This window comes from Tursiops truncatus, chromosome 17 (assembly GCF_011762595.2).
Source record: "Tursiops truncatus isolate mTurTru1 chromosome 17, mTurTru1.mat.Y, whole genome shotgun sequence".
Lineage (NCBI taxonomy): Eukaryota > Metazoa > Chordata > Mammalia > Artiodactyla > Delphinidae > Tursiops > Tursiops truncatus.
In genome coordinates this window covers 14026272-14052054 of record NC_047050.1, presented here as the reverse complement: position 1 = coordinate 14052054, position 25783 = coordinate 14026272, and the positions used below count along the sequence as shown (strand labels likewise).

Sequence of the window (25783 nt, the reverse complement as noted above, 5' to 3'; positions counted from 1 at the left end):
GTTAATTTCTGTTCCTCCATATAAGAAACGGTTTTAAATCTGCTGTGAGCCATTCTACACTTGCTGTGGGGATTAACGAGAAATACCGTGAGACCAAATCTTGATCATCAAGGATGTGAGGGGCAGAAGTTATTAGCTATTACTTTCCATTTTCTTTCCACACTCTCACTGACAGAATTGCCTGCTCAGTAGAAAGAGAGGTGATGTGATTTGTTACACCTCGCTCCATGATCTGGAATATAGGCAACTAGAGGTGGCATACGGTGCTATGTAGCCCAGAAGGAAGCTACCAGTATGCAGTAAAAAACAATTCGGTTTACTTGCAACCTCCCTGATCTGGTCACCTATGTTTCTAGATTCTTGGAAGAATGTACCGCCTACCATGAATTTAAGGCAATAGTTTATCTTAATCACATTTTCCAATAGAACAGATTGAAACCCAGGAAATAATCAGCAAAGTTGTTTGTAAAAAAACAGAAACCAAACTCCTGCAATACTTCACAAAAGCTGGTAGCTTATAGTCTTCTGGGGGTAGATTAAGATCCAGGATTGCCATAGCCTTCATTTTACTGACCCTCACTCCGCTGTCTGGTTTGAGAAGAATGAATGAGAATGAAAGAGGAAGGGGTCAGGGAATTATTATTGTTAATTGAAAAGCATGAAATGAGTAGCATGAGCCATAAATCACAGAGCTCACATTTCACAGTTTAATCAAGGAACCAAAGACAACAGCTGCAGGAAGCCTGCAGTCTCTCTTGTGGGAGCAAAAGAAAGATGCTGCTGGGACCATATTGAATATTCTGGGATAGTACTTGTTTTTGCTCTGTACTCAAAGCTATATAGTGATGCTAGTTTCAGGGAAAAGGGAATTGTCCAAAATTTCTGTGGATTTCCCCAACAAAGTTTTGAATAGAGTATTGTGTTCTTTTCTTTGGCTATTACGTGGTCGAAAATTTTGAAGAGCTGAGATATCGCTGGTAGCCAAGAGTATAGGAATGTGGCAGGAGCTGCTCGGTCCATTCCCACTGACCTGTGACTAGGCTCTTTTGACCCATCTGGGCAGATGTACAATGATTAGAGCGGATGTCACTGCTAGGAGGGTGGGTCCTTGTGGCCACTCTAAGAGTTACCACTACTGTCGAGGGAGCCAAGCTTCCAACTGGGCTGGGCTGGGGTCCAGGAGGAAGAATGTTCAGGTCCCTCCTCTGGTCCCTTGGTCACTGGTTTCTGGTTCACCGATAGATTTAAAAGTCCAACTATTTATTTAAATTAGAGTTGCAAAACACTGGTTTCTTTACTTTCTGATAATGGGCCAAGATCTGCACTTTGAAAGAAGTCTGAGGTGGAGAAAGAATCAAGGCGAACATGGATGAGGATGTTTATGATAAAACACTCTCTCTTTCTTTCTAAATGGTTTACCACAAAAGAGCTAAAAAAGCAGCTGTGGGACCTTGTTAAGTACATAGCTGGGACAAACCCAAGAGCCTTTTATTTTCCTGCCAATAAGATACTCTGTGTTGCAATGCCGAACAAAGCATATTTTTGATAGTAAAAGATAACGCATCCCCCTAGTTGCACCGTTTCATATGGATAATTTATAGCGAATTTCCCATGATGTGGCTGTTACATCACATTCTTTGCTTTAGTTTGTGGCTACGGATTTATCTCTAAAAGCCTTTCTTTTTAGAAAAATCTTTTAGGAAGCCCTCAAGTTCTTAATATTGACTGACGTTATTACAAAGTGGAAAGCATTCCTCTAAGGGTCAATGAAGTGTTATATATATAGAAGATTACCTATAGCCTATTTGCCATCATTTCTTGTAACATATGATTTGGAAAACATTGTGGTATGAACAGAGCCAGAACCAAAATTGCACGGAGTTGCTTTAATCATCCCAGTTAATGCTCAAGAGTTTTCATTTGAAAACAAGAGGCAGCACATTGAAATCAAGATGAAAGTAGACCTTATTTATAGAATCTCCCACTACTCTTTCATTCATTATTCATAAACACTGTGAAGGAAGGTGTTCAGGTACAAGAGATCCAGGGTCCCTGCATTTCCTGTTCCTTCGTAGCCACCACCCTTTGAATGCTTGCTTGCTGGAAGCTGTAACGCAACTTCCTTCCCCAGCCCTTACCCATCCTGACACATGCCACTGTATGTTTGGACTAGAAGCACCATCTTAGGTCACTTATTTTAATGCAGAAAACATTGTTGTGTGCTAGCCAGGCAGAGTTTTAGAGGAACAGACAAGTGTTTACTTGCCTCAAATTACCAGCTTATTTTCCTAAATCCACTCTTTTCCAGCCATCTGTCTTTCTTTCCAAAGATTCCCAGGAAGCCTCTGTTTCCTAAAACCACCTGATTCTGCCTGCGATACAATGATAAATTTTGACTCATTTCCACTGGGTCTCAAGGAAGCAGTCGCTAAGTGTGATTTCTCATTTCCCATCTCTGGCTCTTGTACATGGCTAGTCTTATCGAATTTTCCTGGTGTCTTCCTGAATTTTTCAGCCTCTAGAGAAAAATGATTTCTCTCTCTCCCCTCTGATTCATTCATTATTCTTTGCTTTCCACGTCAAAGTTAGGGTTGTTCATTTCTGTGGTTCATCTGAGATCTTTTTCTTGTCCTCAGGCTTAAAAGCTGAAACTCTCACATTAACTAATACATACATATTGCAATAGATCCATTCAGAAGAGATGTATTCAAAAATGATATCCTGTTTACAAAGACATCATAGATGTAGTGGAAATGGTTTTTCACTGTTCTCTATGAGAGTCACGTATTTTAGCTTTGCCTTTGTAAGTCTGGCTACCATTAAAAATGTCCAACTTACCTACAGGTAATATATTAGAACTTAGAATTTAAAAGTGTTTAAATTGAGTTACTATTATTATTTTCTTCTTTATTTGGTATTACCGATCTTTTTCCACACTGCTATTTCTTTGTTGACCTATAGAGGAAGTAGAAGACTAGAAAGCATTTCATTCATGGTCACACAAAAAATGGGAAGAGGCTAAAACTAGTGAGAAATCTTTCCTAATAGAGGATCATTATCTGATTCTTATTAAAATGCCGTTACAAAGTGGCCTTTTGCGTATGGCCCTCTACTAGGTATAACGGAAACAAAACTGCAAAACATTGCCCTACTCTCTTGTTATAAAATAAACTTTAGGGAGTTATTATAAAGGTTATTTTATATATTATAAAGACTGGGGATGTGTACCTCCCCTCCCACCTTGGGATGTGGGAACTGTCCAAGTGCCGTTTCAGTTCTGGCTAAGATGGAGTGAATATACTCCACTCGGCCTATACCTCTAATTATGATAAAAAACCTAGGGCAGGGCTTGCCTGGTGGTGCAGTGGTTGAGAGTCCGCCTGCTGATGCAGGGGACACAGGTTCATGCCCCGGTCCGGGAGGATCCCACAAGCCGTGGAGTGGCTGGGCCCGTGAGCCATGGCCGCTGAGCCTGCACGTCCAGAGCCTGTGCGTCCGGAGCCTGTGCTCCGCAACGGGAGAGGCCACAATAGTGAGAGGCCTGCGTACCGCAAAACAAAAAACAAAAAACAAAAAAACCCAGGGCAGAATATGTAAAGCAACTATTTGCAGACTCTGAAAATAGATAATAACAAGTAGATTGGGGGCCAAAATAAAAACTAAAATGAACCATTATCTCAAAAGGATACCTGCACCCCCATGTTCATGGCAGCCTTATTTACAATAGCCAAGTATGGAAACAACCTAAGTGTCTGTCCATGGATGAATAGATAAAGAAGATGTAATATATATGCGTACACACACACACACACACACACACACACACACACACACAGTGGAATATTATTCAGCCTTAAAAAAGGAAGGAAATCCTGTCATTTGTGACAACATGGATGAAACTGGAGAGCATTTTCTGACCATAGTACAATAAAACTGGAATTAAAAATAATATATCAAAATAAAAAAATAACCATTTCAAAATTAAAATCCGTATGTCAAAACAACCCTCAGATCAAACAAGAGCTCAAAATGTAATTGCAGAATATCTAGAAAATAAGGTTTCAAACACTGTGCTCAGATTCTCTGGGAAAGGCTAGCATCATGCCCATTCAATTCAGTCTTAAATGTTTATGTTAGTAAGTAAGAAAGAAAATTAATTAATTTGATTCAAGAACCTAGAAAAAGAAAAGAAGCCAAAAAGAAGTAGAAAAATAAATTAATAAATATTAAAGCAGATGTTAATTTCATCAAAAACAGTTTAATAATATTGATAAAATATTTGCTAGTACAATCAATAAAGAAGGGAACAAGGAGAAATATCACATTTAAAAGTGAAGTAGGAGAAAAAATGTAAATTCAGAGTAATTTAAAACTATTAGCATGTATTTCATAAAATCCATGCAAATAAATTTGAAAACCTGGGCTATCTGTACTAATAATATATCCTAAAATTGACTACAGAACACAGAGAAAACGAAAACAGATCAATACTCATGTAGGAAATTGAGAAAACTGTAAGAAACCTATCCATACTTTGCTTCTACCCAGTGTTCTTCAAAAGTGCCACACTCAAACAACCTCATGAACAGGACGATTTCAATTTAAATTATTCAAGAATTTAAACTGCAGTTCAAAACTCCCTAATTGCTTCCTACTGTATTTATGACACCATTCAAATTTCTTACCATGGCTTACAAGGTCCCCCACATGCTAGGGTGACCAACCCTCGTGGTTTCTCCAGGACAGCGAGGTTTCCTGACACACAGTACTTTCAGTGCCAAAACCAGGAGTAGCCTGGCAAATTGGGACAGTTGGTTACCCTGTGCCTTGGACTGTATCCCTGAATTTAGGGATTCCTTATTATTCCCTTCCTTGCCTAGCTCCAATGACCCTGACTTCATTATTGAACTATACCAAGAACATTCTCATGTCACAGAATCTACACTTGTTGTCCCCTCTCCCCTCCAGGTCCAGAATGCTTTTTGTCTAGATATATGAATAATTTTTTCTTTAGTGGTTCAAATATTGCCTCTTCATAGAGGACTTTCATGTCCCTACCCAAACAATATCTTTCCCACAACTCTTTTCTTTAACCTTATTTTATTTTTGTTCATAGTATTTATCATAAATATATATGGTATATACACCTAATATACCTATTCATACATACATATGTATAAATATATACACACCTAATATATGACATATATATTTAAAATACACATCCGTACACACACACCTACATACATATGTATACACATACGTTTGATTATTTGTTGTCTGTTTCGACCACTAGAGAGGACATAACCTTATTAAGCACTGTTTATATCCTCAGCACCTTTAATAAAGCTCTGTATATATTAGATGCTAAAATTATTCATGCTGAAAGAATAAGGGAAGGAATAAGTTAGAATTATTTTACAGTCAGACCTATACAAAATTTTCTCAATGAGAGAAAATTACAAATGTCACTATAAATGTTAACAAAAATAAAAAACAAATATAAATATGTTTCAACTGTAGTTTAAAGATAACTTTCCCCCCACCTATCCCAATAGTGATATAGCAAAATAGGAAAAGATAAATGTTTCCTTAGTATAATTTAAAAATTGTAGGCCTCATGCCAAAAGTAGAAGTAAGAATAACATAGCACTAAAAAACTTCTATTAATGTCAGGGATAAGACAAGGATAATACATTAAAAAGAAACCAAACTGCTAGCCAATGGAAATAGACAAAAGAAAAAAAACGTGAGCACAAATACTGGAAAGGAATAACTCGAAACACCATTATTTCCAGGGGGTTTGACTATGTAGCTAAAAGAACCAACTAAAACCAGAAACAGGTATAAAATTCAGTTCAGTGATTGTTTATAAAATTAAAATACCCAGTCAGATAGCTTTATCTCATACAAAACAGAAACAGACTAAGGGAAGAAAATATATCATACACCAAAGCATCAGCAATAACAACAAATTTAGTAAGAAACTTCTTTTAACTATTTAAATTAAAATATGTAGTATTAAATTTAATATAAAAACTCCACTAAGGGACATAAATAAAGACTTGAATTAATAAAATTAGTGTAAAAAATTTCGTATGGTCTGTTAATTCTCTTAACTAAGTGTGAACTTAATAAAAATACCAAATTATTCTAATAGCTTTATGAGATATAATTCACATGTCATACAATTTACCCATTTAAAGTGTAAAATTTAATAATTTTTAGTTTATTCCTAGAGTGTGCAACCATTATCACAATCAATTTCAGAACACTGACATCACTTCAGAAGAAATCCCATCACCTTTAGCAGTCACTTCCCCTTTTCTCCAACACCCCCTCCCCCAAGTCCTAGGCAAACTCTGTTTTTTGTCTCTATAGATTTGCCTATTTCATATTAATGGAATCATAAGATATTTGGTCCTTTGCAACTGGCTTTTTTCACTTAGCATAATGTTTTCAAGGTTTATTTATGTTGCCGCATGTATAGTAGTTCATTTTTTATGGCTGGATAATATTCTATTGTATGGATATGCCACAATTTATTTATCTATCCACCAGATGATGAATATTTGGGTTATTTCCACTTTTTAGGCTATTGTGAGTAATGATGCTATGAATATTTATATAAAATTTTCGTAAGAACTTATGTTTTTATTTCTCTTGGATATTTACATAGGAGTGGAATTGTTGGGTCCTTTTGGATAACTGCCTGACTGTTTTACAGAGTGGCTGCACCATTTTAAATTCCTACCAGTAGTACATGAGGTTTCTAAGTTCTTCATATCCTCACCAATGGTTATTATTACCCATATCTTTGACCACAGCCATTCTAGTAGATTGGATTTCTTTCTTTTTTTAAAGAGGCAGCTTAGTGCAGTGGTTACAAGGACAGTCTCCATGGCAAGACCATCTTGGTTTAATTGGAATTCTGCCACCTGCCAGGATGACCTATGTTACCTTTGTCTCCAAGTGGCTTAGTCTGCTTAGGCTGCTATAACAAAATACCATAGATTGGGTAGCTTAGATGACACACGTGTATTTCTCATAGTTTTGGAGCCTGGGAAGTTCAAGATCAAGGTACTGGCAGATATGGTTCTTGGTAAGGTCCCTCACTGTATGCTCATATAACATTTTCTTTGTTCATATACAGAAAGAGAGAAAGAGAAAAAGAGAGAAAGAGAGAGAGTGAGAGCAGTCTGTCCTCTCTTCTAGTTCTTATAAGGACACTAATCCCATTGTGAGGGCTCCACCCTAATGACCTCATCTAAACCTAATTACCTCCCAAAAAGCTTACCTCCTAACACTGGCAGTTAGGCTTCAACAGATGAATTTTGAGGTGGGGGGACACAAACATTCAGCACATTGCACTTAGTTTACTCATCTGTATAAAGAGCACTTACCTCATAAAGTTATTTTGTGGATTAAATGTTAACATGTCAAGCACACAAGATAAAGGTAAAGCCTAGTCCAAGACCTGATGGATCCAGCTGGTAAAGATTCAATGAGGCACTTTGAGATATGGACAGGTTATTACCTACATAGCAAATGGAAGAGTGCCCAAAAGTGTCAGCTCCCTGGCCCTTGTCTCCCACCCCAAAATGAATGACACCAAAACGAAACAGGCCAGATGAGTGCAACACAAGTCGTGAGATACTCTGTTGTTGAGCTGATGCTCCAGGGCAGCTCAGAGGTGTTAGGGTCTACACTACACTCTGAGGGAGGCGAGGGTGGAGAAAAACAGCCGGACTTTCAGGACCTGGGAGGCCATGAGACATTGTTTCATGACAACCTCCCACGGCAGAGAGGGGAGTGAGGAGGAGATGGCCCCGTAGCAGATTCTCGTAAGCCTCGCATCCTCTTGTATTCCAAGAGGATTACAGGGATTCCTGCCCAGACTAAGATAAAGTGTGCTTCAAGCTTTGGCCTGTGTGGATATGTGTAAAGTCACCAGTGCACCCCTGCAAATTCAGGTCAAGCGGCTGGCGTGTATTTTAGTGGTCAGTAACGTTAGCTGTCCTTACTAAACAGAGAACACACTCTACGCATGATTCTAAACCAAAGCCATAGAAAAAAATTGTTGATTTTTTGACTTTTGACTTTTTTGACTTTTGATTTTTGTAGTCAAAAATTTTGACTACATCAAAATTAAATCTTCTACGTGGAAAAAATGGCACATTAATTATTGGCACATTAGTGTCAATAGATACACACTAAACTGAGGGAAAAAATATAATAAATACATCAAATGAAGAGATTATTGACACATTCTCTTCCGAGGTTTTCAAGCTTTAAGGAAAAGTACAACAACCCAGTTGAAAACTGAGCAAACTCTAATAGAGAAAAATTAAAAGCTATCCAATCCGACTTATAATTTTTAAAAAGCACTTTAAATTAGAAGATATTATACCTTATGCACGAGACTGGTAAAAAATATTGATAATATCTAGTGTTGGTAAGAATATAAATTGGTTCAACTTTTTGATGAGTAATTAAGCAGTATTCATCAATTAAGCAATCTTAGTTGCGTATTTTTTTGATAAGCATTATATTACTTCAGTATCCTTCAGTGATTTCCTTTAGGGAATATTATGGCCTGAAAAATGGGGGATTTTACTTTGTATTTTATACAATTAAGTATTATTGTGTGTGTGTGAGAGAGAGAGGAGAGAGAGATTGCTTTACAATATGTGTAGATTATACTTTATAAAAGCCGTTTAAAAAATAAGATTAGGCAGCAAATTTATGTCTTCATAGCAACCACAGTATTATGAGGTACAAAAGGTCAAATAGTTTCTCAAAATAATGATCGCTACTGACCTCAGAATGGAGCAAATAAACTAAAATGCCTTTAAGAAAAGCAAAACTTATTAAGGGTGAATTGGTAATTAAACCCTTATTTCTTCCACTCTGTCAAATAATACACAATTAAAATAAGGGTTTCTGAGCAAGGCTGTTTCTACATTGTGAAGCACGAAGCCAAATAGCTTTAAAACTATCAAGTTGTCAAGTGAAAATAGTGAAATATATGTGTAATAAATCTAACTAACAATATTTTGAGACAAAAAAAAGGCATAACGTTGCTTCAGAGAAATCCCATAAAAAAAACTTAGCTAAACTGCATCCTTAAACATGATTTGGATTTTATTTATATGCAAAGGTAACCTTCAAAACCTCACACAGTGACTCAGACACCAACTCATTAAAGCAGTGCTTGACATTCACAACTGGGCTAGGAGTACTGGTTCTTATCGGCTTTATATCAACTCTTTTTAGGTCTGAGTGTCTTCAACATGAACAATCTTTAAATGTACCCACTCATGCCTAAGTACAAAACCAAAATGTGCGGAATTCCCTCTTCCCGTAATTCTATTTAAAAATTGATCTTTTGGCCAACCTTACCATCTCAAGTAAGTCTTTTTGAATTCTGGAAGTTTGGGTTGATGACAAGTTGTGGTCAGAGGTTTTTTTTCTCCTTTCATGACCCCAAGCCATGCCTCTTATCAGCCTGACATTGACAGGGAGGAGGAAAGCAAGCATTTTAGGGAAAATCACCTGTTCTCAAAGAAACAAAAGCACCCACATCAGAAATTCTTAAACTGTGACTCTGAAAGTTTGTGTCTCCAAAGCCTTAAATGCGTATCTTGTTCATGCAGCAATGGGTCCGTCAACAGAGGCTTCATGACGGCAGAGCGTTCCTAGGACAAAAAGTTGCAGAAGGAGGTCATGCCTGCAATCGTTGTCATGAAGACTTTGGATAGAACAAACAAACAACAGCAACAATCCCTTCTGCTGTTGAGTCCGACGGACATCCAGCAAGCAAGTTTTTTCTTCCCTCTATCTTGATGTAGAAAATACAGAAAGGTTAAGTCTGAGGTAGATAGATTCTGTCATGAGTTGGAAAAGTAAAAACTGAGAGGTAGGAGGAAGGACAGATAAAATCATAATGAAGGTTGACGTGATGGTTAATTGTGTGTCCACCTGACTGGGCTAAGGGATGCTCGGAGAGCTGGTAAAACATTATTTCTGGGTCTGTCTGTGAGGGTGTTTCTTGACGAGGTTAACATTTGAATCAGCAGACTGGGTGGAGAAGATTCACCTTCAGCAGTGTAGGGCTGGGGCGTTTCACCCAATCTGTTGAGGGCCTGAAGAGAATGAAAAGGCAGAGGAAAGGCAAACTTGCTCTCTCTGCTTGAGCTTCTGTTTGTTCCTCTCCTACACCTGGACATCAGAGCTTCTGATTCTTATGTCTTCAGGACTCTGGGACTCACACTAGTAGCCTGCAGCCTGGGGTTGGGAATTACACCATTGGTTCTCCAGCTTATAGACGGCAGATTGTGAGACTTCTTGGGCTCCATAGACACATGAGCCAATTCCTGTAATAAATCTCCTCTTTACCTGTCTATCTATCTATCTATCTATCTACCTACCTATCTACCTACCTATCTATCCTATTGGTTCTGTTTCTCTTGAGAACTCTAACACAGATGGTTAGCAAAATGATGTTTGGCTTCTTTCTGAGGTGGAGAGAACATTCATACCACTTATATTCAAACTATTAAGGGAATAACTTCTCTTGGTACGCGGGCCTCTCACTGTTGTGGCCTCTCCCGTTGCGGAGTACAAGCTCCGGACGCGCAGGCTCAGCGGCCATGGCTCACAGGTCCAGCCGCTCTGCGGCATGTGGGATCTTCCCAGACTGGGGCACGAACCCGTGTTCCCTGCATCGGCAGGCAGACTCTCAACCACCGCGCCACCAGGGAAGCCTAACTTCTCTTCTTTATGTTGGAGGAAGGTGTTAGAAATATTTCTTCCTGAGAAAGGGAGACAGACAATCTCTTTATGGCCTCATTTGGATTCTCCTCCTTAGATCCTTATTTCCTTATGTTGTTTTCTCCCCACGAACAATAGAGAATTTTTAGTGAGAAAAGTAGCTTTATTCACCAATGGTTTCCTGGGGTTTTTCTCCTGACTCAGATAGACTGTGAATATGTGGGCATCTGTCTCTGAGGTCCACTTGCCTTCTGTTTCCCATGATTCTCGTTGCTGAAGATTTCCTGTTATGTGTCCCAATATGTGCCAACCACTGACATTTACCAAGTTCTGAGCCAACTCCTGCTCATACTGTTTCCACTGATTACCTTAAAATACCATTACATCTGCGTGTGTGCAAGGGAGGAGTCCTTTAAGATAAAATACTTGAATTATACAAACCTTTATTGGCCAAATTCCAGGCACATTTCAGGACCATGCTGCATGTCATACCTTCTTAGCCTAATGATTATAGTTAAATGTATATAATTTTAATGTCACAAAATATGTTTCAAAACATGATTTTTTAATGGTTGCAGTCTATTCTATCTAATGGAAGTACTCTAAGTTATGGAACTATTTCTCTTTTGCTGAATATTTGTGTTAAGAATAATTTTCTTTATAATTAATAATATTATGATAGACGACTTGAAAACATCCTTATTCGTATTCTTTTCCTTAAGATAAAATCTTAGAAGTGGAATTATTGTGTTAAATAAAAACACTTTAAAGAACATATTGTCATCTTTCTCTACCTCTAAGCAGATTAGAGGAGCTAAATTAAGGAAAGATTAGATCTATGCCATATTATGATTCAACACAAAATCAAAGTTCACCTAAGTTTTCACTGTGACAATATTTGTCCCAATGAGCTGCCCCAAATGAAAAAAATTGAATTAAACTTTCCCAAAATACTGTCTGGTAATATACGAGGACCCAAACTTACTTTTGTACACAGATAACACGGCACGTTCTGGCAGAATCAGAAATTAAAATATCAAAAAATGAAGCCAGCACGCAAAATAAATTACACAACCCTGAAGGCCCAGTTGGTGTGAATTCTATGTATATTGTCACTAAATAAGTTTAAAATAGCAATCGAAATGCAAACTGCTTATGGGGTTAAACTTTCCTTGTCCTTTATTTTTTTGCTTGTATGGTTTGAAAAGCAGCTGAAGCGAAACACCCAATATTTTTGGTTCCAGCTGTCAAAAAATGGGAAGTAAGTAAATTAAACCTATAATTTCAGTTCTTTCTGAGAAACTTTTGGTATACCTAATATCTTATTAATTACTGAGAATGATAAGTAGTTATACTTAATTTCTCAAGGTTCTCGCAATTCTGATACAGCAATCTGCTGAGACTGATGTCTGGCAGGGGTATAAGAGCTGCACTTAGAGAAGTGAAACAGAAATGAGGTAAATCCAAATATAAAAACCAAAATTATTTCTCAAATTTTCTTTAATACGTCTTCTGTTGGCAGTTGACTTTGAGGTTATACTGAGAAAAAGAGAGCTATTTTCATACTACTTTAAGTTTGAAATGTGTTCACAGAAGAGGTGTAAGATTCTGAAATACTTTGATGATGTATCAAAGGCTTTTGACTCCATTTTAGTCTAGAATATACAATACCTCCTGGATCTATATCAAAATGGCTTGGAGTTTCAGACTACACATTTCAGAAGAGTGGTATATTGAAAAGTTGAAAGGAAAATTGTTAAAATGGCTATGAATATATAAAAATTATTTGTTTTATACATTGGATACTTTTTCTTGGTGGTAAAAACCTGGCTTTGATCCAGTTGAAATGCTATGCTCGAAGAAATGAAAAGACTCTAGTTCTCTTTAAACAATATAAATCTTTTATTTTTTTATAATCTGAACTATTTTTAAAGTCAGGGGTTATATTTACTTTTATAGAAAAATCAGTCTAGCTTTTATTTAACCTTACTTATTGGATTAAAAAAGAGGCACATTTTATCTATTACACACAGGTCTAGTAGTGTGTGTGTGTGTGTGTGTGTGTGTTTGTGTGTGTGTGTATGTGCATGTATTTTGTCACATTGACTTATTATAAGACCCAGCAGAATTGTTCAGGGAATAAAATAACATGGGACAAAACAACTGGGCTTCATAAAAATAAATCAATTAATTCAGATTATATTCAACACAGCCCTTTCATTCAAAATGTTAATTGAGCATCTTATATGCTGAGGAGGGAATTCTTCAAAAATTGTTGAACTAGATTGAAATTTCCTTCAATTTTAAAATTTTATGACATTACTCTTTTTTTATAAAACTGTCTTTTTGTGATTGTTTTAGTTTGTCTTCACATCTTGATTCTACCCTCAAAATAACACCATTTTTAAAAATCTCCTAACAAGAAAATTGCAGTGTGTGTTAGCAGTTTTAGAGTTTTTCAACTGTTAGTTTATATACTCTTCTAAAGGACTATGGGAAATAGTTACATTTCCTGTACAAAAAAAGACTGTATGGGAAGAATCTGCACAAGAAGATTGGTACAACAGTTTGTTAACATTATCTGGATATTGAAATACATTTCTCAAACCTGACTGTGTTTCCTGATTAGATTACATTTGTAACAAAAAATACCAGAAAGTAGTATTTATTACAATAACACAATATAATAATATAATAAGAAAAACCCACAGCAACTAAACTGAGCAACAGTAGGAAATTTAATTTGTTTTTTAAAAGTTAATTTTTTTTTTTTTAACCAGTAAAATGGGTTTATTTGGGAATAGCAGAGAATTTCACTTTGGGACAAGCAAGCTATAGCAAAATCATAGGCAAATCTGGAGAAACAAAGGAGAGAAACTATCTTTTATTGAGGAAAAGGGGAAGTTGGGAGCAGCTGTTATAAACAAACAGTCCATTGGAGGAAAGAGGGAGTTTGAAGTGTAATGGCTTTTCATTGGCTGAGTTGGGACAGTCTCTCATTGGCTGGGTTGTTGCTGGGCAAAGTTAATCTTGAATGGCCAACATTTGAAGACAAACAAGCTAAATGGAAGAAGAGGGTAAATAGAGCTATTTTATTGAAATTCTAAAAGCACAAAACAAAAGTTTTGAAACTTAGATGTTATATAAAAGAGTAATTTTTATTTTAATATTGGGGCTCTGGTTAGTGGAATAAAGATTTAGGGGGCTCCTGGAAATACATGTATATTGAATGCCTCCTGGTGGTATGAGACATGGGTAATCTGCATACCTACTTGCTTCAGAAAAACTCATTGAATTTTGGAGTAAATGTGGATTAAGGAATTTGGGGGAGTAAATCAGAGGCTTTTGACAGTGGAACTAAGACTCACAAGCAAAGGAATAGGTGGCCACTCCGACATCAGTGGAGTTGGCAGGAGGGGGGGGGTTGGGTGTTACATGGGGCGACACTTGGTCTAACGAAGAAGGATATTCTCTCTATTTGTCTGTCAGACTGGAAACACCTATGCCTCTATCACTGCACTAGTGATTACCGGTGGGGATAAATGCTTTTGAGTCTTTCTTCATGTTTTGTTCCATGCAGAATACATCCCAAGTTCCTTAGGAACCACTGTGGCTGTTAATAAAGAGCACAGCAGAGAACTCAAGGAAGTGGCATCCTAGGCTGCAAAAGTTGACGAGCAGGAGGAGGGTCTGGGAAGAAGAGAGATGGGACAAATGATGACAGCAGCAGAGGAAGAGGAAAGAGTGGCCATAGCTGAATGAGGTACAACCCACCTGGTCACAAAGGCCAGCAAGTATGATGGAACAGTGGGATGCCAGTGGCGAAGAAGTAGGAAACCTTTGCCTGTAAAGACCACTGTATTACGGAAACTGCTTAATCAGTCCATTCCTGCACAAGGTCAAATCACTGTAATAAACTTTATCTATCACTCTGTCTATCTACGTATCTATCTCTCTCCTAATGTTCTGCTTGTAATTGACATACCCTTCCTTCCGTACTTTTTTTCTTGCATACTTTCTTTGTCATATCAAACTAATTCTAGCTGTCCTAAAATACTCGGTGTTCTGTCTTATCCACAGTTTGCATACACTTTGTGCCTAGATCTTTTTCCCGCTCCTTGCTGGCTAACCTTTGTCCCATTGTTTAAGGGTCAGTTGAATTGACACTTCCATAGAGTCTGTCTTAAGCTCCTTCGTTTCAGCTTTAGATCAATTCCTGCAGTCTTCTCTTTGGCTTATGTCTCTCCTTCACTAGATTGCTTAAAAACAGGGACTTCCTCTTTTACTTAAATTTCAGTACAGTGTCTGGCATAATATAAACATTCCAATAACCACATATAAATTTAATTGAATTCTGTTTTATTTTCTTCTTAGGCCTAGATAAATTTAAAATATTTGATTATCCCTGATATGCAAATAATGTATCTGTGTTTTCTCTCTATTTTAATGGCCTATATATTTAATTAGTATTTGCAAACTCAAAATATTATACTGAATAGATTTTTAAAATTCATTTCTATGAGTACTTATTGACAGCACTGAATTCTTTACCTTCATGGAACTTATATTCTAATGAAGGACTAGGAGATTCTAGTGATATATTTAAGACGCAGGTTGTTAAAGATGTAGATTCCTCTTAACGTAATTCTTACTTGGTGCAGACTGAATATGTGCTTTACTGCTTGGGGGTGAAAAAATTTAGTCTTAACCTCTATGACTTTTATTGAATTGCTTGATTCAGTACCTTCCTTGATAGTGAGAATTCTAGCATCTTCTCCTCAGGCTGGATTCTCCATGAACCCAAGGGTCTTATACAGCCCTAAAATGGAACATGGGACTGTGAACTGGCTTCCACATTCAATTCCAGCCAGCGCTGCAGTCTGCCTATTGCTGCATCTACCTCTTGCTGCCACGTGGCGTCACCTTTAGAAACTGGCCCTCCACTGTCTGACAACAGTAGCCCATCCTGGTTTGATACTCCCATGGCAAGATCTCATTCTCTCTCTCTCTCTTTCTCTCTGCAAAATCAAGTATAATTCCTCTCTCTCAAGACTAAATTTAAACAAAGGAGCCCATGCTTGAATTCCTTAAATCTCAGCTCTTTTAGGTTGCATACATATCTCGTTATGCTCACCCTCTCCTCCACCACCACCAACCAAATGCCAGAGGCAGCTGCTGGCTCTCAGAGTAACATCTGGTCTCTCATAAACTCAAATTCTCTATCTTGTTTTCCATCCCCCAAAATTCAGATTCTAAGGCTTAAGAATTTAAGTCCTCAAAACCAGAATCTAATATATATTCATTCCCTGGTCAATGAGACTAGTGACAGCTGCCTCCCACCCCGGGGGAGGGTACCCTCAGTGACCCTGTGAGTCCTTATGCCAAGACTTCTGGAAGAACCTGCCTTCTCTTAATGACAGTGACAACATTGTAAGGACCTCCCATGCCTGTATCTTGGAATTTCCCATAGATTTGTTTTGGAAGAGGACGTGGGTCAGTAATTCACATGGTACTTTTTTCTTTCTAGCTATTTTCACATTATACTTATTTGTTCTTCTTTCGATGAGATTCTATTATTGTGCAGTGTACTCTATCTGCTCTCTCCAAAGTTTACTTAAAAAAAAAAAGACATTTGTCCACATCCTCCCTTAAGAGAGGTTTCAGGCCACCTCATCCTTTCAAGACCTCATATTGGCCTGAGAGTCATAAAGCAAATGGTCACATTGGTCACATCCTTGTCTCCCTCTGATTACACCACACTGAACTCCTGGCACCACCATGCAGTCTGGCCTCTTGGTCACACTAACCACAAACCAAATCTCACATTTCTCTCCAGTTTGGCTTCTCTGACTGATGACACAGTTTGCATTGACACTACACACAGTCTGTAACTGTGTTTGAGGGATGGGAAAGGACTCTGGGAAAGACCAGCTTTCTGGCACAATGCCACCAGAAAATTATCCGTTTAGGAAACAAATTGACAACCTTTCTGATGCTTTCCTGTTTCTCCACTTAGAACTGATTCTTACTAGCACACTTAGGTTAAGAAACAAAAGGCCATGCTTAAAAAAACTGTTCCCTCAAATCACCACGTTTCCTGAAGAGAAGCCATTCAGTAATTCCAGCCTTCAGTGCTTTCCTGTCCATGATGCTTAAGTATTTCTTACATCCAGCTTTGGTTGAGAATATGGAGCAAACCTACTCTATCCAAAGTGGTGGAATCAGAAGTAGATGATAGGGTTTTTCCTGAAAAGAACTGATGCGAATGGAAAGCACTCAGAAATGTTAAAAAAGAAGTACAAGTACATTGATTAGGACAATTTAACTGTGAGAACAGACTCCAGAACAGGTCAGAGAATGAATCAGAAACGACTTTGCCTAAACTAAAATTCCACACTCAGAGACCTTACGGGACCTTGAAGGAGAAGAACTTGAACAAGCAAGCTGAGAGCCAGGAAACCACAGAGCCAAGAACGTCGTAACGGAAAACAAAACAGCCATGGAAGATCTCACGCTGGATTTACAGTTTCAGAAGGGACAATTATATGGAAAGAAGAGCTAATATTTATTGATTACTTATGATAGGACATTCCACCATCTTTAATCATCTTGACAACCTCTAAAGAACTATTATCATTTATAATTATTTTACAAAATGAGGAGTGTTTAGCCCAGGAATGTTAAGTGATTTGCCCAAGGCTACATTGCTAGTAAAAGGCTGAAACAGAATTCGGCCTTGGATATAGGGTAATCAACTTGTTAGAGAGCCAATCTGGGATACAGCCATACCAAACAATAAAGAACATAACAATATAACATATAGTTAATAATCAGGCACATATGTGTTATTAAAATTGGTGTTATTTGAAATTATATAATGTTTCTTATTATTGGTTTTTTTATAAGTGCCATTATTGAAGCAAAGCAACAATAAGACTAGTTAACAGTGGCAACTAGTAGTAATTAATTAGTAGTAGGACTTATTAAAAATGATATGTGTGAGCAAATAACAATAATTTAATATTTTTTTATACCCGTGATACAGTAGGATATTTCTATTATTTCTATTCCCTCCACCAAAAATACTTCTCTGAACTGCCTGAAACCTTTAGGAAATCTTCTTCTCTTTAACGTGGTGGTAAATTGAATGCAGTCAAAAATAAAATGTGTGTTGACTTGCATCTCTATTCTTATCAAGCCCAGATTACACTGATTCCTGGTATCCTTCCAATGTGATGACATCAAGCTATTAAGCCTCTCCACAAAAGCATCTGAGCATGAAATACTTAGGATTTGACTTCATAGCAGCAGAAGGTAAGTTTAGACTAACATAAAATTAATTTTTGGATCTCAAAAAATGTGCACTTGTTATCTATATCCTGTTTTGATAGACCAGCTGTTTGTCAATCAGGTCCTTTGGGTCTACAAATATATCACACAGGCTCTCTGTGTCTAAAATGGCCATCATTTTTAAATCCTGGGAGGCACATTGAATGTCATCCTAAGTTATAACTTTCTTTCTCAGGGAAAATGTTTTTTTTTTAAATTATTATGTAGATAATTTAAACTTGTGAAATTAAAGATGGAGTCTTAGTAAAGAAATTAAGAAAGTCCTGTTTATTTTGACTACCCTTTGCTGCTGATGTTTTTTGAGTTCTGAAGCAGTCTTTATTCTCAAAACAAGTCATTTTTTACTGCATGAGCTTAACAAAATACAGATAATAATGAACTACTCAAGTTCAATCTGTTCATTTTTTTCTAGGCTTCTTATGCCCTCTTCACAGGTCAGCAAACAATTTTGGAAATACAGCATATAAATTTATGTTTTACTATTACCTTTTTCTGCATCCTCATCCTCAAAATGTTTCCAAATTAGATGATATTCTTCTCGTCTCATATACTGAAAATAAATATTACAGCAGGCTTACATTTAAACATCTTTATATGTCAAGCAACAGTGATGCCCTTCTTGAAAACATATGTCTAGGGAGGCTATCTTCTTCCATTTCTAGAAAGTCAAAATTATATTAATTGTACATTTTGAAGAAACTAACAGTGACCCCAAACTTTATGTCAACTTCAAAACCACCAATAAGCAAATCACACCCATATTTAGCAACATTGTATACCAAGTATGCAGGAATGTGCAGATAAGATCTTTTTCTTGAATAAAAGCTTTATATACTAAATGAAAATTGTCAAATTGCATATAAGTGAGCAAAGTTTAGTTTATATTTAGACAAGATATCAATGAATATTGTTTTATGTTTTCTGTGGTTACACTAAAATCTTCACAAAAATCCAGAAGATGATTTGATTTCTTAAAACTTTATTGAGATATAACTGATATACAAAAATTGCACACATTTACACTGAAGAAACCAAAGAGGAAATCAAAAAATACCTAGAGACACATGACAATGAAAACACGACGATCCAAAACCTATGGGATGCAGCAAAAGCAGTTCTAAGAGGGAATTTTATAGCTCTACAAGCCTACCTCAAGAAACAAGAAAAATCTCAAATAAGCAATCTAACCTTACACCTAAAGGAACTAGAGAAAGAAGAACAAACAAAACCCAAAGTTAGCAGAAGGAAAGAAATCATCAAGATCAGAGCAGAAATAAATGAAATAGAAACAAAAAAAACAATAACAAAGATCAATAAAACTAAAAGCTGGTTCTTTGAGAAGATAAACAAAATTGATAAACCATTAGCCAGACTCATCACGAAAAAGAGGGAGAGGACTCAAATCAATAAAATTAGAAATGAAAAAGAAGTTACAACAGACACCACAGAAATACAAAGCATCTTAAGAGACTACTAAAAGCAACTCTATGCCAATAAAATGGACAACCTGGAAGAAATGGACAAATTCTTAGAAAGATATAAACTTCCAAGACTGAACCAGGAAGAAATAGAAAATATGAACAGACCAATCACAAGTAATGAAATTGAAACTGTGATTAAAAATCTTCCAACAAACAAAAGTCCAGGACCAGATGGCTTCACAGGTGAATTCTATCAAACATTTATAGAAGAGATAACACCCATCCTTCTCAAACTCTTCCAAAAAATTGTGGAGGAAGGAACACTCCCAAACTCATTCTATGAGACCTCCATCACCCTGATACCAAAACCAGACAAAGATACTACAAAAAAAGAAAATTACAGACCAATATCAGCAATGAATATAGATGCAAAAATCCTCAACAAAATACTAGCAAACAGAATCCAACAACACATTAAAAGGATCATACACCATGATCAAGTGGGATTTATCCCAGGGATGCAAGGATTCTTCAATATATGCAAATCAATCAATGTGATAAACCATATTAACAAATTGAAGAGTAAAAACCATATGATCATCTCAATAGATGCAGAAAAAGCTTTTCACAAAATTCAACACCGATTTATGATAAAAATTCTCCAGAAAGTGGGCATAGAGGGAACCTATCTCAACATAATAATAAAGGCCATATACTACAAACCCACAGAGAACATCATTCTCAATGGTGAAAAACTGAAAGCATTTCCTCTAAGATCAGGAACAAGACAAGGATGTCCACTCTCACCACTATTATTCAACAAAGTTTTGGAAGTCCTAGCCACGGCAATCAGAGAAGAAAAAGGAATAATAGGAATACAAATTGGAAAAGAAGAAGTGAAACTGTCACTGTTTGCAGATGACATGATACTATACATAGAGAATCCTAAAGATGCCACCAGAAAACTACTGGAGCTAAACAATGAATTTGGTAAAGTTGCAGGATACAAAATTAATGCACAGAAATTTCTTGCATTCCTATACACTAATGATGAAAAATCTGAAAGAGAAATTAAGGAAACACTCCCATTTACCATTGCAACAAAAAGAACAAAATACCTAGGAATAAACCTACCTAGGGAGACAAAAGACCTGTATGCAGAAAACTATAAGACACTGATGAAAGAAAGTAAAGATGACACCAACAGATGGAGAGATATACCATGTTCTTGGATTGGAAGAATCAATATTGTGAAAATGACTATACTATCCAAAGCAATCTACAGATTCAATGCAATCCCTATCAAATTACCAATGGCATTTTTTACAGAACTAGAACAAAAAATCTTAAAATTTGTATGGAGACACAGAAGACCCCAAATAGCAAAAGCAGTCTTGAGGGAAAAAAATGGAGCTGGATGAATCAGACTCCCTTACTTCAGACTATACTACAAAGCTACAGTAATCAAGACAATATGGTACTGGCACAAAAACAGAAACATAGATCAATGGAACAAGATAGAAAGCCCAGAGGTAAACCCACACACCTATGGTCAACTAATCTATGACAAAGGAGGCAAGGATATACAATGGAGAAAAGACAGTCTCTTCAATAAGTGGTGCTGGGAAAACTGGACAGCTACATGTAAAAGAATGAAATTAGGACACTCCCTAACACCATACACAAAAATAAACTCAAAATGGATTAGAGACCTAAATATAAGACCAGACACTATAAAACTCTTAGAGGAAAACATAGGAAGAACACTCTTTGACATAAATTACAGCAAGATCTTTTTTGATCCACCTCCTAGATTAATGGAAATAAAAACAAAAATAAACAAATGGGACCTAATGAAACTTAAAAGCTTTTGCACAGCAAGGGAAACCATAAACAAGATGAAAAGACAACCCTCAGAATGGGAGAAAATATTTGTAAGTGAATCAACGGACAAAGGATTAATCTCCAAAATATATAAACAGTTCATGCAGCTCAATGTTAACAAAACAAACAACCCAATCCAAATATGGGCAGAAGACCTAAATAGACATTTCTCCAAAGAAGACTTACAGATGGCCAAGAAGCACATGAAAAGCTGCTCAACATCACTAATTATTAGAGAAATGCAAATCAAAACTACAATGAGGTATCACCTCACACCAGTTAGAATGGGCGTCATTAGAAAATCTACAAACAACAAATGCTGGAGAGGGTGTGGAGAAAAGGGAACCCTCTTGCACTGTCGGTGGGAATGTAAATTGATACAGCCACTATGGAGAACAGTATGGAGGTTCCTTAAAAAACTAAAAATAAAATTACCATATGAGCCAGCAATCCCACTACTGGGCATATACCCAGAGAAAACCATAATTCAAAAAGAGTCATGTACCACAATGCTAATTGCAGCACTATTTACAATAGCCAGGACGTGGAAGCAACCTAAATGCCCATTGACAGACGGATGGATAAAGAGGTTGTGCTACATACATACAATGGAATATTACTCAGCCATATAAAGGAACATAACTGGGTCATTTGTAGAGGCATGGATGAATCTAGAGACTGTCATACAGAGTGAAGTAAGTCAGAAAGAGAAAAACAAATAAATATTAACAAATATGAACGCATATATGTGGAACCTAGAAAAATGGTACAGAAGAGCTGGTTTGCAGGGCAGAAATAGAGACACAGATGCAGAGGACAAACGTATGGACACCAAGGAGGGTAAGCGGCTGGGGGGGTGGGGTGGTAAAAAAAATTCTTTTTTACACTTCAAAAAGTTAAACATAGTCCAGAATAGGAAAATCTACAGAGACAGAGAGTAAATCACTGGTTGCCAGAGGCGAGGGGAAGGGGAAGATGGGGAATGACTGCTAGTGGGTACAGGGTTTCTTTTTGGCACAATGAAAATATTCTGGAATTAGACAGTCGTAATGATTGCACAGCTTTGTGAATGTACTATAAACCACCAAATTGTACACTTTAAATGTGAATTTTATGGTATGTGAATTACATCTCAATAAACTCATTATTTTAGAAAAAAAAAAGTACTATATCAGACTTCCCTGGTGGCGCAGTGGTTAAGAATCTGCCTGCCAATGCAGGGGACATAGGTTCGAGCCCTGGTCCGGGAAGATTCCACATGCCACGGAGCAGCTAAGCCTGTGCGCCACAACTACTGAGCCTGCATGCCACAACTACTGAAGCCCACTCACGTAGAGCCGGTGCTCCACAACAAGCGCAACAAGAGAAGCCACCGCAATGAGAAACCTGCGCACCGCAACAAAGAGTAGCCCCCACTTGCTGCAACTAGAGAAAGCCCGCGCGCAGCAACGAAGACCCAATGCAGCCAAAAATAAATAAATGAATAAATAAATAAATGTTTTTAAAAAAGCAAAAAAATACAAAAAAAACCCAAAAATAAACCAAAAAAAAGAAGTGGTTTCTCGCTGTCAGTTTTCTTGCTCCCCTCTAAAGGCATTAGCAAATTATCCCCTGTAGCCTGGCGCTGGCAGGTCAGGCAGTGACCCTGTTGGTCTCATCCTTATGTCCTCTTTGGTGACTTAGAATAGTTAATAAACACTCAGATATTTGGGGTTGGAAACAAATGGACAGATGATTTATGACCAGCCCTATGCATTAAGTTCATTGTTTAGATACCGTTTTTGTTTTTTCTCTTTTATTTTTTTTTATTTTTAAATTTTTTTTAAAATTAATTTATTTTATTTATTTTTGCTGTGTTGGGTCTTCGTTTCTGTGCAAGGGCTTTCTCTACTTGTGGCAAGCGGGGGCCACTCTTCATCGCAGTGCGTGGGCCTCTCTTGTTGTAGAGCACAGGCTCCAGACATGCAGTCTCAGTAGTTGTGGCTCACGGGCCTAGTTGCTCCACGGCATGTGGGATCCTCCCAGACCAGGGCTCGAACCCGTGTCCCCTGCATTAGCAGGCAGATTCTCAACCACTGCGCCACCAGGGAAGCCCTTTCTCTTTTATTTGTCTATTACTATCTATTACTTTCACTCTAGTCAAATTGGATTATCTTTATCTCCTCAGATATATCCTGTGTCTAGGGTATACTCCCTTCACGTAGGTCACTTTATTTGCTCACCCCAAGCAACTAAATACTGTAACAGTATACAGATAATACATTGTGGTAGTTAAAACCGTGGACCCTCAAATCAGATGGGCCTGGGTTTGAAATCTTGCTTTATCCTTTACTTTGTCACCTTGTTTTATTTTCTTTGATAATTTACTTAGGATTTCTAATTCTGTTTCCTTATCATCAACTGCAGGTAATAATAGGATCCCATCTGAAAAATAAATGCAACCACATATGTGAACTGTTCATATTTTGCCTTGAATATATTAAGGACCCAGTAAATGGTAGTCGTTCTTACTGATGGTTGTTCTAAAGGACTTCCTATCCTAATAAGTGAGATGGCCTAAGTGAGACAAACTAAACCCACAAACATCCCCATCAGGATAATAAAAATGCTTCCCAAACAGAGAGCAAGACATAGAGGGAATGGTTAATATTCTTTCTTTGACTTTTTGACAATTTCTGCGTGTTCTTTACAGTACATAGAATGATGAAAGCTTGATAATTTATCAATCCATCAAAGTCTGGAAAAAACAAAAACTGGAAACCAGAAATAAATTAGCGATGACCTCCATGCATTTACGTTCTAATTTTATGATCATAACAGAGAGTTGTGTGCTAAGTAGGTAACATCATAGTTGCCTTTTTAAGACTACATGTCAAATGAAGATAAAAATGCACGTATCCCTGGTTTTGTTGTATAAAATTTTAAAGGCAATTAACCATTTACTTTAGCATCAAAATATTCTTGCCTAAGGTTTGTAAAGTTTGAGTTACTTCAGAGATTGTATTGGGCTTTCTTAGCCCTTTAAAATCAGTTGGATGAAACTTACTGCATTTGTTTTGAAAGGCAATTGACATTTTTGATTGTGTCCTTGGAATTCTTCAGAGGTGGCTTTAGAACCGCAGCTTGCTGTATAGAGGATTTCACTTTTTCATTCCAAAAGCTGTTGATTATCATCTCTCGCATTTTCAGCGAGAACTTATGGTCTTCTAATTGGGACTAGCCAAACACTTGCAAAAATCAAATAGGGAGCATAACAACTACATTGATTTAGAAATACAAGGAATTGCTTCGGGTTCAGTGTCTAACTGTAATGTTTAGGGACAGTGTGTTTTCAGCTTGGATTTTTGGCTGCCTTTGATTCAAATGCTGTTGGTAAATAAACTTGTCTGATTCAGTCAAGAATCAAAGTTCTCTTCACACTGGTTTCCCTGACTTGTTTGCCTGTCTCATATTGAGCCCAGGCATTATTCACAAATCTGGTATGATTCGTTACTTGGGTTATAGAAAAGGCATTCACATTCCACTCTAGGGCTGTCACCATGAAGCCCACAGAGGAAAAAAAAAAGAAAAGACTTCCAGTAATTGGGTGGAGAAAGGTGTAGGTCTGAAACCTTCCTTAACTCTTCTAAAAGAAATCATTTTAGTGGAATGAACTCATGTTGGGGGGTGAGGGTTCGTTCCTCATTTTTAATTTTACGGGGATTTACACCACATTCTTCCTTCTTAACAAAACAGTGGCAACAATAGGGGCATTACCTGCCAACATTAGCTGACGTAAAACAGACATGAAGAACCCCCTCCATTGTCTACCCTAAAACACCCACTCATTATACCCACTCCAGTTGTGATTAAGGATCCGATTATTCTGTGAATATCTGCCAAAGCCTGATTTGCTTTTTCCCCAACAGGATTTCAAAGGTTACTCCAAACAATGTTTCAGAGAAATTATAAAGAGACCGAGGTTTTCCTAATGAGAATCTGATCTCTGTGACTTGCTTTTATTAGAGCGTTCTTATACGCAAGCTTCTATTGGTTCACCCCTCAATAGTTAACCTCTGAAGTCAGCACTGGACATCTGGCTTCTATGTAACTAACACCAATTTGTGGCCGGCAAAATATGATTTCAAAGGCCAGTTCCTTTAAGAAAAACAAGCTATTTTTTAAGCTGAAAAAGAGCACCGCAAACCATAATCGGATGTGCAGCATTTTTCCTGTACTTAAAATATAAATGTACCGTTTTATAGCTAATTCATCTTTCAAAGAACAAGGAATCATAGCAGATGATGGCTATTGTGTTTTGATTATATTTAGTTGGGAGGATTTGAAGCTTTGGAAACAAAGACGTCCTTTCGTAA

At 37.1% G+C, this 25783-nt stretch overlaps 1 long non-coding RNA gene across 4 annotated transcripts in view; it reads left to right on the top strand.

Annotated features, from left to right (window-relative positions):
• The window catches only part of LOC109548344 (uncharacterized), a 389113-nt gene that overhangs the window by 312402 nt on the left and 50928 nt on the right, over positions 1-25783 (top strand). For all 4 annotated transcript variants that reach the window (XR_012327209.1, XR_012327210.1, XR_002174431.3 and 1 more), the window contains exons 4-5: positions 14354-14536; positions 17972-18087. This is a non-coding gene — a long non-coding RNA (uncharacterized lncRNA). The remainder of the gene's footprint in view (positions 1-14353; positions 14537-17971; positions 18088-25783) is intronic.